Source organism: Motacilla alba, chromosome 6 (genome assembly GCF_015832195.1).
Source record: "Motacilla alba alba isolate MOTALB_02 chromosome 6, Motacilla_alba_V1.0_pri, whole genome shotgun sequence".
NCBI classification, from domain to species: domain Eukaryota; kingdom Metazoa; phylum Chordata; class Aves; order Passeriformes; family Motacillidae; genus Motacilla; species Motacilla alba.
In genome coordinates this window covers 10,027,583-10,041,709 of record NC_052021.1, presented here as the reverse complement: position 1 = coordinate 10,041,709, position 14,127 = coordinate 10,027,583, and the positions used below count along the sequence as shown (strand labels likewise).

General features: G+C 41.6%; 1 long non-coding RNA gene across 1 annotated transcript in view; it reads left to right on the top strand.

Moving 5' to 3' along the window:
• The first annotated feature begins 4,572 nt into the window (after positions 1 to 4,572).
• Positions 4,573 to 14,127, top strand: part of LOC119702728 — a 33,653-nt gene continuing 24,098 nt past the window's right edge. Inside the window, exon 1 of the long non-coding RNA XR_005257430.1 lies at positions 4,573 to 4,701. This is a non-coding gene — a long non-coding RNA (uncharacterized LOC119702728). The remainder of the gene's footprint in view (positions 4,702 to 14,127) is intronic.

Genomic DNA, 14,127 nt, shown 5'->3' with positions numbered 1-14,127 from the left:
GAATAGGGTTTTTAAGTCTTTGCCCTCCCAAATGAAGTGATTTTTAATTGAAACCTTTGAGTTTTTACCAGCATACATGAAAAAGGAAAAGACCATGAGGGTTTCATACAGATTGCCTGGCAAAGAATTTTCTCACAATGCTGGAAGAGTGCTCAACCTTTTGTGATAATGACAGCAATAACCAGTCTTTTGCTGCTGCTGCTGCTTCTGTTGCAATGCATGTTTTCCTATTAAGACAATTTGGGTCTCTGTCTCCCTTCAGTGACCAAATTTTAGTTTAGCTTTTCCATAACAAAGAGCTAGAAGGATGGTGGAGATGATCAAGACATCTCAAACAGGAAAGACTCATGCTTCCTGGGTTTCTTGTCTTCCTGGATGCCCCTGATTTTTCCTAGACACTTCTTTGTGCTATTGCCTACCTAGATTTGTACATGCAGTCTCCAGTGCCAGAGAGAATGCTCTTACTATCTCAGGAAAGATTTCCAGAAACTTTAAGGGGTTTTCTCCCTCCTCTTATACGTCTGTTGCAGCATGTGTATCCAGATGTTGTGCCACAGCTGTACATGCCTTTGCCTTCCCCATCCATAATGTGGTTGGATTTTTATGCAGATAGGCATGTGAGTAGCTGTTTGCAGAAAAAGCATGGCTTCTTGTACAAAAATCTCTGCTTTCATAAGAAGCACATTGTTCTCAGCAGATAGTGAGCTCTCTTTAAACCTTGGCTCCTCAGTAAGAACCAAATGCCACAGGGACAGAATTAAACTCACTTTAGCATAAAGGCACCAGGAATGCATCTAAGCTGTGCTTGAAGCTTTCAGGTATGGGCAAGTGCTGCCGCATAAAAACCAGCAATTGTTTCCAAACGCTCGTAGTGATTTTTATTTCACTGTTTATATTGCATTCAAAGCATGAAATGATGCACCTCCTGAAGTGCAATGCTCATTTGAATCCATGGGTTCCCGCCTCTCCCAGTCAGTGGGAGTCTCTGCATTGATCTTGGCAGGCTCTGGACAAGTGTAGGCAGAGAAGACTGATTTTGTCACTGGAATGATGAGCAAGCTGCACCCCCTCTTCTGTTATTGAGAGCTCAGCTCACGCAGGCATTCTCCTCAGGTTCTTGTTCAGTTCCAGGCAGTAATTAGATTTCACATGTACATCCTTACATCCCTATGCAATCCTTGCCTGGTAGGTAATGCTTTGTAAACAACCATCCTTTGCCAGAGCAGTGCTTTCCCAGATCTTTGAGCCTGAGAGCTCCTGCAAGGGGAGCATTTCCTCCCAGCAAACTCTTTTGTATCTCCTGACAAATGGCTCTACTAAAAGAATTGTGAATTTGTTTTTTCTTTGCTGCCTCTGCTGCTTGAAGTATTCTCAGGAAGGTCAACTGACCTTTGTCAAGCCCTGGCCACTGGCAAGATGATATCCATAATGAATGTACTTCAAGCAGCCAGTGCTCCAGCATGAGTGGTTTAACATCTGACCCTTTCAGTGCAAACAGTGCAAGACACAGAAGATACTTGACTCCTTTTCCTAAAGGAGAGCAAACTCCAACTGTGTACCAGATAGGGTGTAAAATATCACATACTTGTGGTGGTGTTTGTGGGATCCCAGGACAAGGGAAGAGATGAGAATCTTGACTCCATGTTTCAGAAGGCTGATTTATTATATTATGATATTATATTATATTATATTAAAAATACTATACTAAAACTGTACTATAGAGAGAAAGGATACATCAGAAAGCTAGAAAGGAATGAAGAATGAATAACAAAAACTCGTGACTGCTCAGAGCCCTGGCACAGCTGGCTGTGATTGGTCTTTAGGAAAAAACAATTCACATGAGACCAATCAAAGATGCACCTGCCACATTCCACAGCAGCAGATAGCTGTTGTTTACATTTCTTCTCTGAGGGATTTTTCAGAAAATCTCATGGTGACACATACTTATGACCTAGCTAGAAGAATAATGCATGCAGTCCTTCACTTGGTTAAACATAAGAGTTCCTGCAGCTTGTTTAGGTTTTTGACTATATGTGTGACCTGTACTGATGTCTGGAAAGATACAAAGGTTACTAATTTCCAGGTACTGTTTAGGTTTCTTTTTATGTCACTTGCCCTACTCTCTAAAGGAGAAATACCTTAGTTAAATCATTAATATATAGAAAAGCAAAAAAGGCAAATAGCAGCCTTGAGGCTGTAACACATACTTTTCACTTTCTGTGATACAGGACATAACGTCATGTGTTCCACACTGACCAGGGTTTTTACTAACATCACGTTGTGTTCCTCCATATCATGATGGAAATGTTTTCCCAGGCAAGCAGAGGTGAAACACCAAAGGCAGGGTGTGCACCGTGGGGTGAGAGCTGACTGAAAGGTGCCAACAAGGCAGTCCAGACCTTGAGTGACTCCAGTGACATCAATGAAGTGCTTCCTTGCTGCTCTCACCTATTTTAATTCATGGTTCTTTTCTTAAAATTAAGAAAATGGCCCATATTAAGCCAAGTATAATACAAAAATGTTTACTGAAGTAACCCTTTGTCTACCTCAGGGTTTTTTCCACATGAGCTGTCAGGCCAGCCAAACACAGAGTGTACCACAGGGCAATGTTGTTGGGAAATCACTGTTCTTCCCTGTGCTTGAGGGAACAGAAATAGGAAGATCCTTTCAAAAAGGGAAAGGCTCATGCATTGGCCTTATAATTTTTCAATTTGTATGTGTTATGGCATTTCCCTCTCTTAGCAATAGCATGGCTTTCTGCTCATTGTGAGGGGTATTTATTGCACTGTCCCTGAGGTTTTCATGTCTGATTGTCTCCCTGGGGAGAAACAGTTGAAGTTTTGAGGGGGACTCTGATCTCCTTTTGAATGACAGTCATCTTTGCCCTATCAGAGAAATCTCTATCTCTGTTAAAGCACAAGCTGCTGTCTGCTCTGCATTCTGGAAACAGCCGTTTGGGGTCCATGGAACTTAAACCTCTAATGGATATTCTTATTTCAGCAGCATTTGCTGGGATTCTGATGTGTTGGGACTTTGGTGGGGGTGAATTTGTTCTGGAGGCTTCTTAGGTTTTCTTTTTGCTTAGGAGTCAAGTGGTTCCTCATGTGAAGGCACAATAACCCTTTTTGTAGGGATTTTACCCTGGCATTTGATAATTATGTGCAGGTAGATTTATTGTTGGGTATAATTTTAAGGACAACTAGGCTTTGAAATACTCCCCTCCATGACCAGAGGATACACACGAAAAGTAATGGTAATATTTCAAAGCAATCATTTGAAATACCTTCTTATACTCAGAAAATTACGATCATTTATTCCCTGTTCCTAATTCAGTGCTCATCTTGATTTAGAGATTTTAATTTTACTTGTAATGTTATTACCAGTTGTTAAATTATAGAAGTCTATTTTTCTTCTGTACCTCTGATCTAGATAAATGCAAAATCAGAAGTTACTTGAACTCATTTGAGATTAAATAAAAGAAAAATGAGAGAGAAGCTTGAGGAGGTGGAAGTATTTCAGGATGTTATCACATATTGCCTGAGCACTTAGATTTCAAGATGATACATACCTAAAAATGCCAAAGACAGATGTATCTGGCATTATCTCACCCTCTAAATGCTTGGTAAAATTACAGAAAAACTGAAACAATAGAGAAAAGGGGGTTTTTCTTCTTTTTATACCTCCACCTGTGACAGTTACCCTTAAGAAAGCCTGTCACATCTTTTGATAAAAGGTCCATCCTCAGTTTTAAATGGGAACTATCTATGCTGAAGCAGAGATTCAAAAGCACTTTCTATAAACAGTCCCTCGGGAGCCTTTAGCTCCCTGCTAACACAACAACAAGAAGAAAAGTCAGCTCCTGAGTCAGGCTGTCCTTGTCAGAGGAGGCAGGGGGAGCCTGAGCCCCTGGCAAGGCACTGCCGCTTAGCCCAGGTGGGCACCGAGGCACGTTGGCTCGTTGGCACTCACGGGGCAGTTCCCAGCCCTTCTGCACACACAGAAATCATTCCAGCCTGTGAGGAGCCAGGCACAGATTCCTCTTCTCCCCTTGAAAGTCTGAGGCAACACCCTGGAAGTAAATGAAGCTGCACTCAGCTCTCACAAGCAATTTTAGGAATATGTCAGATAAATAGATGTGGCTCCGAACAAAAAAGAAGCAAGAATTAAGGCCAGCTCCTCCCCAGGTGTGCAATGCCTTGCACTCTCAGGGAACTGTGACCATTTAGTCCATGTGAGGATCTGTTCCCAAGCCTGCTGTGAGCAGACAGGCATGTGTCCCTGACCTCTGCAGCAGCAGCTGCAGGAGTCTGGATGAGAGGGAAGCCTGTCATGAGCCCAGACTGTCCTTCTCTGGCCCCTCCTTTTAGCATAGACTCTTAGCCAGGACACTTGCTTGCAGAAAATGCTTTTTGTTTAGTGGTGAAAACTCCTGGAATGCTGCTGAAGGACACTGTTTTTCTCTACCACACCTGCACTGTGTCCAGTAGAAATTGATTTAAAATCAAACAAACAGAAAAAACCTCTCCCAAGAGCCATCCAGGGTGAATTCACTAAATCACTCATGTGGGAGGGAATGGAAAGGTCTGCATCCTGCTGGTTACTCTTCTGCAGCACAGGAGAAAGGCAAGGATGGACAGAGGCATGTGTGTGAGCAGGGGGGAACAAGGATGCCTGTGTGCCTGCAGGATATGAGGAGAAACAGTGAGTAGCAAGAACCTCTCCTTTGAGACAGAGACACTTTAAAAGGTTTTTCTGAAAGGGGATGCCTAGTATAGACTTGGTGAGGGAGGGTGTGGGAAACACAAAAAAGCCCTTTTAACAATAGAGCTACTGCAGTGGTGAGCTCGATGGTGCCACCCAGAGTACCTTTTTGCATAATATATGATGCTCTGTGTGGGTCTGGAAACTGGGAAGATTAAAGCAGATGATCTTTCTGCATGCAAAGCAGCCAGAGACAGCATGATGGATTATTACTGAATACGTTTCTGGCCATGCATAATTGTGTTCTGATCTTCCTTGCTGAAGTTCTACCACCATCTCTCTGCCAGACTGTGTCACTTAACTCGTAAGAGCCAAAAATACTCTTTACTTCTCCGTGTTCTGACCATAGGTCTCTCTGGGGTCACTTGCATTTGAAGTAGGTTACTGCCAGCTCCAGTAAAATATTAAAATGGCACCAAAACATCCAGAGCAGACCAGCAAGGGCAATCAGGTAACTGGCTGCATGTAAGGTCTGGAAAAAGAGTGTCTGTTCAGATTTTGATAGGCATGAGCTTTGTTTAACACTTTGTGGTATTTCTGCACTGTCTGATGTCTGATTTGCACTGAGAATATTAATGCAAAACAACAGAGGGGGACTGGTCTGTCATTTACTTTCCTGTCATTTGTGACCTTTATCAGAAAAATACTGTGCCGTGTATTCACTGAATAAGGGTTAAATTATCCTTAACACATGGTGGTGAACAGTACAGAAGAAAAAGTCTCTCTTGCTTACGAATGAAAAACAAAGTCAAAATGAAGGTGGCCATGTGCCCTGGGAGTTTCAGGAGCCCTGAGATCCAACTGCTGAGGGACAGGCAGGTGGTCTTGGTCTGCACAGCTGAGCTGCAGCCCTCCTGGGGACAAGATTGTGGTGACATGGTTTGTACTGCTGTCCTCTGCATTGGCTAGAAGAGCTTTATTGCAGGCTTGTCACTGTGGATCATTACATGCCTTTACATCTGCAGGGTGTCACCTCCTTCAAATAATCTATAATTATTTATCCCCTGCATTAAACAACTTTTAATTGTACATGGTACCAACATTTAGGTGCCTTTCACTTTTAATAAATACAAGTGAGAAATGCAGAAAGTGCCAGAAAATGTCCTCCTCCTTTCTATTCCCTAACTCAGTAAGAAAAACTGAAAATTTAAGGAAATACTTAAATCAAAGTTATGTTTAGATTTTTTTTTTCTCAGAAAAAAATAGCAAAAGTTATTTTGAAGCAAGGTTTAAAAAGGAGATATTACTCCTTCACTCAAATCCCAGAAGCATTTCAACAGTCTTTATTTCAACACTTATCATATTGGCAATTACTCAAGACATATATATACAGATATATATATATATATGTAAGTATAGATATACCCACAAGCAGTCTTCAATTTGCATTCAGTGTTACTGCTGGTCCTTAATATCAGGCTGTGCTAATTAAGTTGTAATGAATAAATGTGCATCATTTTTTTTCCAAGCTTTTTCATCTAAAAATGTGAGATTTTTATGTTCATTATGACATTAGTTCTCCACTTACATACTGTTACTGAGCCTTTTGGATATACCCTTCAAGAATATCGATGCTTTCTATTTCCAACATTTTAATTTCTAGCCTTAAAAAGAGGTGTCAACAGGTGAAAAGTGTACTTTAATGCCTTATTATGCTGCTCAGCTCCAAATCTAATACTATGAATATTTTTCATTTATTCAAAATTAAAGAATTTGTGCCATAAATATACCCCACGGTATTTTTATGTGATAAATAAATGATACAAATAATACATTTTTTTTGCTCTCAAAGACATAAATATGGTTTCATTTGGATATCAGCACATAGCTAGTAGGGGTGTATAATTTTTTTTTTTTTGATGCTTCCATTTTTCCTTTTAAGATATCTGGAATTGTCTCATTCCAATTCACACAGGAATCAATACAAAATGACACATTTATAGAAGGCAACTGGTTGCCTCTAGACACCAAAAGCTTGGTTTCTCCTTACCTCAACATGTTTGCTTGTCATGAGCTGCAGAGAGAGGAACCATTTGGCTCGGCTCTGATTTTGGCTCCCGTTTCTCCAAGCTGTTCAGCGAGGCACAGAGTTCCTCCCTGTCCCTCCACTGCACTGCAATATGTTGGAAATTTCATGGCATGAGTTGTTGCCATGCTGAGCAGAGCCTGGCTGCGTGGCTCTGGTGCTGCTGAGCCCACCAGCAGGGCCCTGAGCAATAACTGCAGGCAGATTCCACGGGACAGCTCCTCCACGGGAGCTCTTCAGTTTTGGCCAGTGCCAGGCCATGGGTGTGCCAGGGGAGGCCAAGCCCTGGTGCTCCCCTGCAGCTGCACCTTGCTAACAAACACTCAGTTGGTTCTCCTTGCTCAGGAGAGTCAGCCCAGTAAGTGCAGCTTGTGAAAAAAGAAAATCTGCCTGCAGGTTAGTTGTGTCTTGTGAAATCAAGCACTTGTGATGGTTGTTCCTTTTAAAGCCAATTCTCATCCCTAAAAGGATTCTGAGATGCAGTTTCTTGCCAGGCAGTCCTGTTCTTCCACTTGCAGACCAAACCTCCAGGGCTGGCACCAGAAATAACTCCATGGTCCATGGCCTAAAGCAAACCTGTACTGAATCCTGTTAAAAATACAGGATGCTGGATAACTCCAGCTGGGTAACTCCAGCTTCTCTGGAGTTGCAGTTGTTTTCCTGCCTCTGGGTGACTCGTGGTGAAGAGCAGCTTCTCTTTCAGGAGTTGTGCAGCCTGTTCCTGCAGCTGAGGGAGGCTGGGGAGGGGTGGCAGCAGAACACACCTGAGTACACATCAGGGTCCCCAAAGCCAAGGGGAGGCCCTGATGTGCTCCAGGAGATCAGAAAGCCCAGAGAGAGATCAAGAGCCATGACAGCCATGCCAGTGTTGAGAGGGCAAGACAAGCACAAAGCGAGCATGTGTGTTTCCATTTGAGAGGCTTCAGGACTTTGTGGTTCTCTTCCCATACCTCTTTCCATCCCCTGCTAGGTGCATGTTTCCCCAACATGGCACTAGAAAGTTGCAAGCAGGAACTTCAGGGGTGGGGGAAAAAATGGAAACAGAAACCTGCAACCACACAGTCTTTTTCTCCTTTTTTCTGATGGCAGCATCCTACTGCTGCCTCGCTGGGCTGTTTTCCCTTTGGGACTTGTGGGGTTTTCACTGTTTTTACTCTTGTCTGTCATCTATGTCTTAGGCATAGTCCATTTTTCCCCTAGAGAATTGTTTAAGACAATGCACTGAGGAATTAGTTCATGCAAGTCATTCCTGAGAACAACCAAAAAGCCTTGAAAGTGATGAAATGTGCTTGTGTCATCTGTGAATGCATTGATATTTATCCCTATTATCCTTCACATTTTCAATTCAAGCAGCACATAATTTATCAGCTCTGTTGTCAAATGCTGCATGTAATTGTGTTAAGTAGAAAGCTTGGTGGGAGAGGAGAGAGCAGATGGGGGAGGTAACCATTCACTTTTTCCCAGGAGAATTGCAGAGCAGACCTTGCTTTGAATTTGGTGGCCATCTACTCTTTTCAAGTACTCCCATGGCACACGTTGTGAAAGTGGAGCAGTATATCAAATGTAAGAGTGCAGTTCAGCAGGGCAACACAGGTAAATGCCTCACTGGAACCATGCAGTGCATGAGACTGGAAATGCATCCAGGGTTTGCCAAGCTCAACAGTTGCATAGCAGCCCCTTGCTCATTGACATCACTCTGAAAATGAAGTCCCTTGGATACAAGATGCCAGTGCACTGCAGTGGTCTTCTTTCAGAATCAATATTATGCTGTTTTGAGTAGAATTTAGTTTAGTTCTTTGAGTCTCCTTCATGAAAACATGTATACCACACAGTTAACAGATGGCACCACTTAGACTGGGGATGTCAGGTGCAAAAGAGGCTGGAAAAAAAGCTACTGACATGCTTTAATTTCTGTAGGAAAAGGTGGCTCTGTCTCTGTTCCCTGGTTGTTCTGCATTCAACAGCTGTGGAGTCACAGCAGAAGACCTGACAGTCAGATCCCTTAATGTACTTTGCAGAGTTGCTAATTAAGACACACAGTTAGGGAGCACACCAATGAAGTATGCCTATGACAGTAGCAAAGGGGACAACTTGTGGACACAGGCCTCCACTTTATTCCCCACACTAAGGCTACTGCAGCCTGTGTGACAGCTGGTTCTTCTGTGGCTTCTCCTTTTCTCCATTTCTCATCATGACCTCTGGTGTGTTGACAGAACAGCCTTTTGGAAAGTGCTCTTGCTTATGTCTTTGTCAAAGATGCATGGACAGATTCTCATCAAGATTTTTTGCCTCTTGTAAGCCTGAAAAATGACATTGAAAACATGTAGATCTTCCTGCTGGCTGTTCTCTTTCACTCTGGAGGAGCTGCAGTGCAGAGAGCATGTTGGGAATTGACAGACATCTTGATGGGTTTCCCTGGACCTGGTAAACCTGGTTAGGAGAGAGCCCTTCTGCAATTCTCTTTTCCAGCACACTTAGAAAAGCACTGAGGAAGTACACTGCTGATGGAAGGAACAGACTCAGTGCCTGCAGTATGGGGCAGTCTATGGTAGTAGGGAAAGAAATCCTTTTTCTTTCTCTTTTTTATTCTTTTGATTGTGAATGGAGATATGGAAATTGCAATAAAACTGTGTTCTCCCAAGGTGCTTTGCTCATAGGAAGAGGGAACATTATGACCTGGAACCTCAGCACCTTAAGAACTTTACCATTAAGCCCAGTCTTTCAGTGGGATGTGTTTAAAAAGAGATTTGTTCAGTTTGGTTTGGTGTTGCCATGGAAAGAATACTGTTCTGGTGCAGAGCAGTGCTGTGCTATTACTCCATCGGTAGAAACTTGTAGGGCTTTTGCTTTTCCCCTGCTGAATGCTGAATCTGTGAACCTTAGCTGGCATTGCCTGCTTGAAAAGGACAAAACAAGGCAGCTACTGAGCTGTCACAGGGATGGGAGGCACCAACTCCTACCAACCACAGAACCCTTCAGCCAGCCTGGCGGGGAAAAGCTTTCCCTGCTGCGATGAAACCGTGCCCCATGCCCCGACTGCACTGACTGCGAGTGAGAAGGTTTGTGCTGTGGCTTGAAAAGAAAAAAGGGGAAAAGGATGTGGCCTGCTCTGGTGTGTCAGCCATTTGGGAGCACTAACAGTGACAAGTGCCTGTCTTAGGCAGGACAGGGGGTGTGAGGGATTTGAGCAATAAGGGTTGTCAGACTGGTGGTTTGATGTCGGCCCTCACTGTGCCAGAAGAGCAGCTTGTCCCCTGTTAAGAGATTAGCAGAAATTTCTGTGCCTCTCTAGCATATTAACAGCAGTTTGCCTCTGTTTTGCTACATAAATAGATTAAGCTTTAGCTGTGCTCCTATCAGACAAATTTTCTTTGCCTTTTTTTTTTTTTTGAATAATCATCAGATATTCTCATCAGTTTTGTCCTACAAGCAAAGCTTTGAAAAAACCCTGAAGAGCTGACTGAACAGTTGCTTTTCTTTCAGCATCTGTAGCTGTTTAATATTTTGCTTGTCTGTCTCTTCAGGTGCACAGGGGAGAGAGAGCTGCTCTCTCCAGTCTGTATCAAGACAAGCAGAACTTGATCAGCTGGGGAGAGAGGACCAACTGCCACAGCAGTGCCAAAATTTCTGGCTCATGTTCTTGAGCTCTGCTGTTTGTGTGTCAAAAATTGAAAGTGTAACTGGGTGAATAATCCTCAAGCCATGAAATTTGTGTTTGGGTTTCAGCCAGGTCTTTAGTGGGGATTTTGTGAATCCAGTTTAAGTCTTCCTTCCATTTGACATGGGAGTCATGTAATTTAAGCAATTCTGGAAGTGTGGAACCAGGCAGTGCTTTCCATCATTGTTATTTTATTTATTTATTTATTTAAGTGCTATGGTGACCTGTTACCTTTCTTATAAAATCAGAATTGTGTAACTATTTAAAGAAAACTGACATGTGAAGGAGCTTTGTGTATAGTTCTGGATACTCACTACCACAAGCTAAATGGACTTACATTTGCTGAAACAAAAAAAAAACATCCTGATACTGCTGTTGTAATATAAACACCTGCTTTGGTGAGGTCAGGCATCAATGACCTCAGTGACAGAGCTTTCTTTAAGCAATTTTGAAAAGAGCGACTGTTTCTTCCATGCACAAATTGCTTTTTGTGTTAAATTTCTGCTTAAGAGCCTCATCTAAAGTCAAATCACTGCAATGCCACTACAGTACTTGTCTCACAAGCTGAATCCTTTGTTGGATTTAGTATTTCCTATAACTTTTAGCCTAATACTTACCTCTCGGCAGACTCTTCAGGCATAGCCAGTAATGAATTCAAGAGATATTTCATGCCTGAGCCAGGAATTTATTTATCTCACTTCTGTGGATCCACAGAGTGGAAAGACAAGGTACTGACAGTGTGTCTTGCTGGAATTTACTGAGAATTCTACTGAAAACATATTCCTAACTATTCTTATACATCTGAATCCTGTGCAACAACTTACTCTAATTGTGTCTCAAAATGTATCAGACCTTCTGTGGTGAAACTGTATCAGCATGAAATGAATCTTCCTTGGACAGTGGCGAAAGGAGTTAACTGTGCTTTGATCTTTTTCTTCTTTTTTTTTTTTTTTTTTTTGACAGACTTGCATCCATGGATTGAGGTTCTGGTGACGCTGTAGGCTTTTTGTGTGATGTTGCAGAAATATATTCATGACCTAACCTAGAATGTTATTAATGCTCTCCTGCACTCTGCTTACAGTGTGAACATGTAGACAACTGTCAGTAATTCTCCAGAGCCAGTAACCCAGATTTAGTCTTGCAGAATTTGCTCTTACACATGGTCATAAAGCATGGGAATGATACTTGGCTTTGGTCATCTTAAGTATGAAAGCATTAACAGCTCTTGAAGTCTGAGCTACAAGTTCTTTCCATGAAGTGGAAAAGGCTGCCTACTTTTATTTCTCCTTGTATAGAAAGGAGGAATAATAAGAACAAAAGCTTTTGAAAGTAGCAGGTGAAGTTTCTTGGAATTTTTTTTCACCTAAATCAGTGATTTCTCTGTAGTAATCAGATATTGCTCATTTGCTTTTTTTATTATTATAAAAGTGTTGGTTTGTTTGTTTGTTTTAAATCACATCTGTGTCAGCCCTTCTTCCACCCCCTCATTCTCTCGGCAGTGGATGAGAATTTGCTGCAGTGCATTCTGATAGCCTTAGTGCTCGTCCTTCAAGTCAGTTCTGTGGTTAAACAGATACTTTGAAAAAGATGACAGAATCCAAAGAGGATAAAAAATCATCCCAGCTTTCCCTAGGGAAATAATATCCTTGATGTAGAGTCTGTGTTACTTAGTTTTACTCCTGTCTCATTTTTGTGCCGTCTTATTTTTCCCCTTCTCAAAAAGACAGGGATCTTGCCAGGCACACAAACTACAAATGGCCCTAAAATGCATCTCCTTATGTGCCAGGAGAGCAGAGTAAAATACTGCAGCTTTCTGTGAGAGTACCTTTTGTACCACTGGATTACAAGAGAGTGTCACATAAAATTAATTTCTATTTTCTGACCTAGAAAGGCAGATGAATGATTTAAGATTGTCATAAAAAAGAAAACTAGCTCGAGATTTATTCTTTAAAAGAAACAAATACTATTAATTTCTTCCTCTCTGGTTCCTTCTTCTTGACTAGCTGCCTAGCAATCACTTCTAAATTTCAAATTTGCATTTCTGCCAACTTGGCATGCTACATAGAAACAAAGCTTTTCAATAATATATGTGCTGTGCCTGCTCTGAAAGCATATTTTGGCAAGGGCTTTTCTAACTCAAACTGGTATCCACTGTTAGAGATTACTTTTCTATTACTATTTAATTTCAATACAGCCTGAGAGAGGCTGCTCTCCAAGGTCCTGCAGAGCAGTGTTGCACAGGCAACTCCTCCTGCAGGAATTTAGGGGCTGTCAAGGAGCTGAAGAAGCAGCCCCGGAAATTCAAACCCTGCATGCAAAGAGCAGAGCTCCTCACTTGACTGTACTCCCCGTGAGGTTCAGAGCTGCTGCTCCTCGGGGACTTTTGGGGATTTATGAACTTCAGACATCCCAGAGAAGCTCGGTGCTGAAGGTCTCTGCTGCTGCTGATCACCCCTAAGGGCAGGGCTGGACACAGAGGCCTGTTAGGACCTACATCAAGAACCATTCAATTTCCAGCACTCCACGGGGAGGGTTTTTAAAGAAACACAGGTTCTTACTGATTTCTACCATGCCAAAACCAGACTGTGGGCTAAAACTCTCGATAGTGAGAAATCAGTAACTGGGGCACCCTCACTTCACTCCTACAGGGAGCATATCCACAGATGTAAGTCCCAGGGGGAGGTTCTTAATATTTTCTCTGATCCACTGAATCACAGAGGATGACCATGACATGGTCTTCTTGGGCTTAAGTAATCCGAAATTATGATGCACTTACTAGTTCTTACCAGAATGAATACAAACTGTCCCTGGATTTAGTCCACCCTTAAAAGATTACCATTCACAACATGTTTTAGGATATTCAATTACTGAATCACTTACACTAAGAAATAGAACCATAGAATGGCCTGGATATTGGTCATGGGTATGAAGCTGTAAGAAACCTATTCTAGAAAGTTATTTTAGAAAGTGTTTGTGCCACAATATAAAATTAAGCTCTCCACTATATTGATATTTGTGCCTATGTAATTCTATGAATAATTTTGTAGAAAGCCATGTGATAGGGTGAGTGCTTTTTAGGAATTTGATACTAAGAGATACAATAGACTGCATTTTGGTAAAAGTAAAACAATAATTAAAGCCTGTTCTTATAGTTCTCATGGCTTTGTTTTTGAAAGCCAACCAAATTTAAGAATTGCTGAGGCATGAAATGCTGGCAGTTAAAATGTATATTTTTCTTCTATTATAGAGAAATACATGTGAAAGAGAAACTTCAGGAGGAGGAGGGGGTTTTTAGTAAATCTTACTTCAGAATGAACATTCTTCCTTATTTTGAGGTTTGGAAATGTTTTTTTTCCCAGTTAGATGACACAGTGACACTGACTGTGTACTAACACAAACTGATGATATGCCAAATGGCACATTTTTATTTACAAAGCATTGGTAAAATAGATCTTAAAATGGGAAGTTTTTTTCCCTTTGTTCAGTAGCAAAACAGCTTTATTTTTCATAAGATAGAATTGCAAAAATGTTTCATGAAGTGATACAAGCTGCATCACAAAAAAACTTTTCATTGAAAATATAGAAAAAGTGTTGAAAAGCAGTGCAATGTTTCAACTTCAGATTAAAACCCAGCATTTTTATCATTAGGAAAATAACAGTAAAAATGTATGACCACCATCAA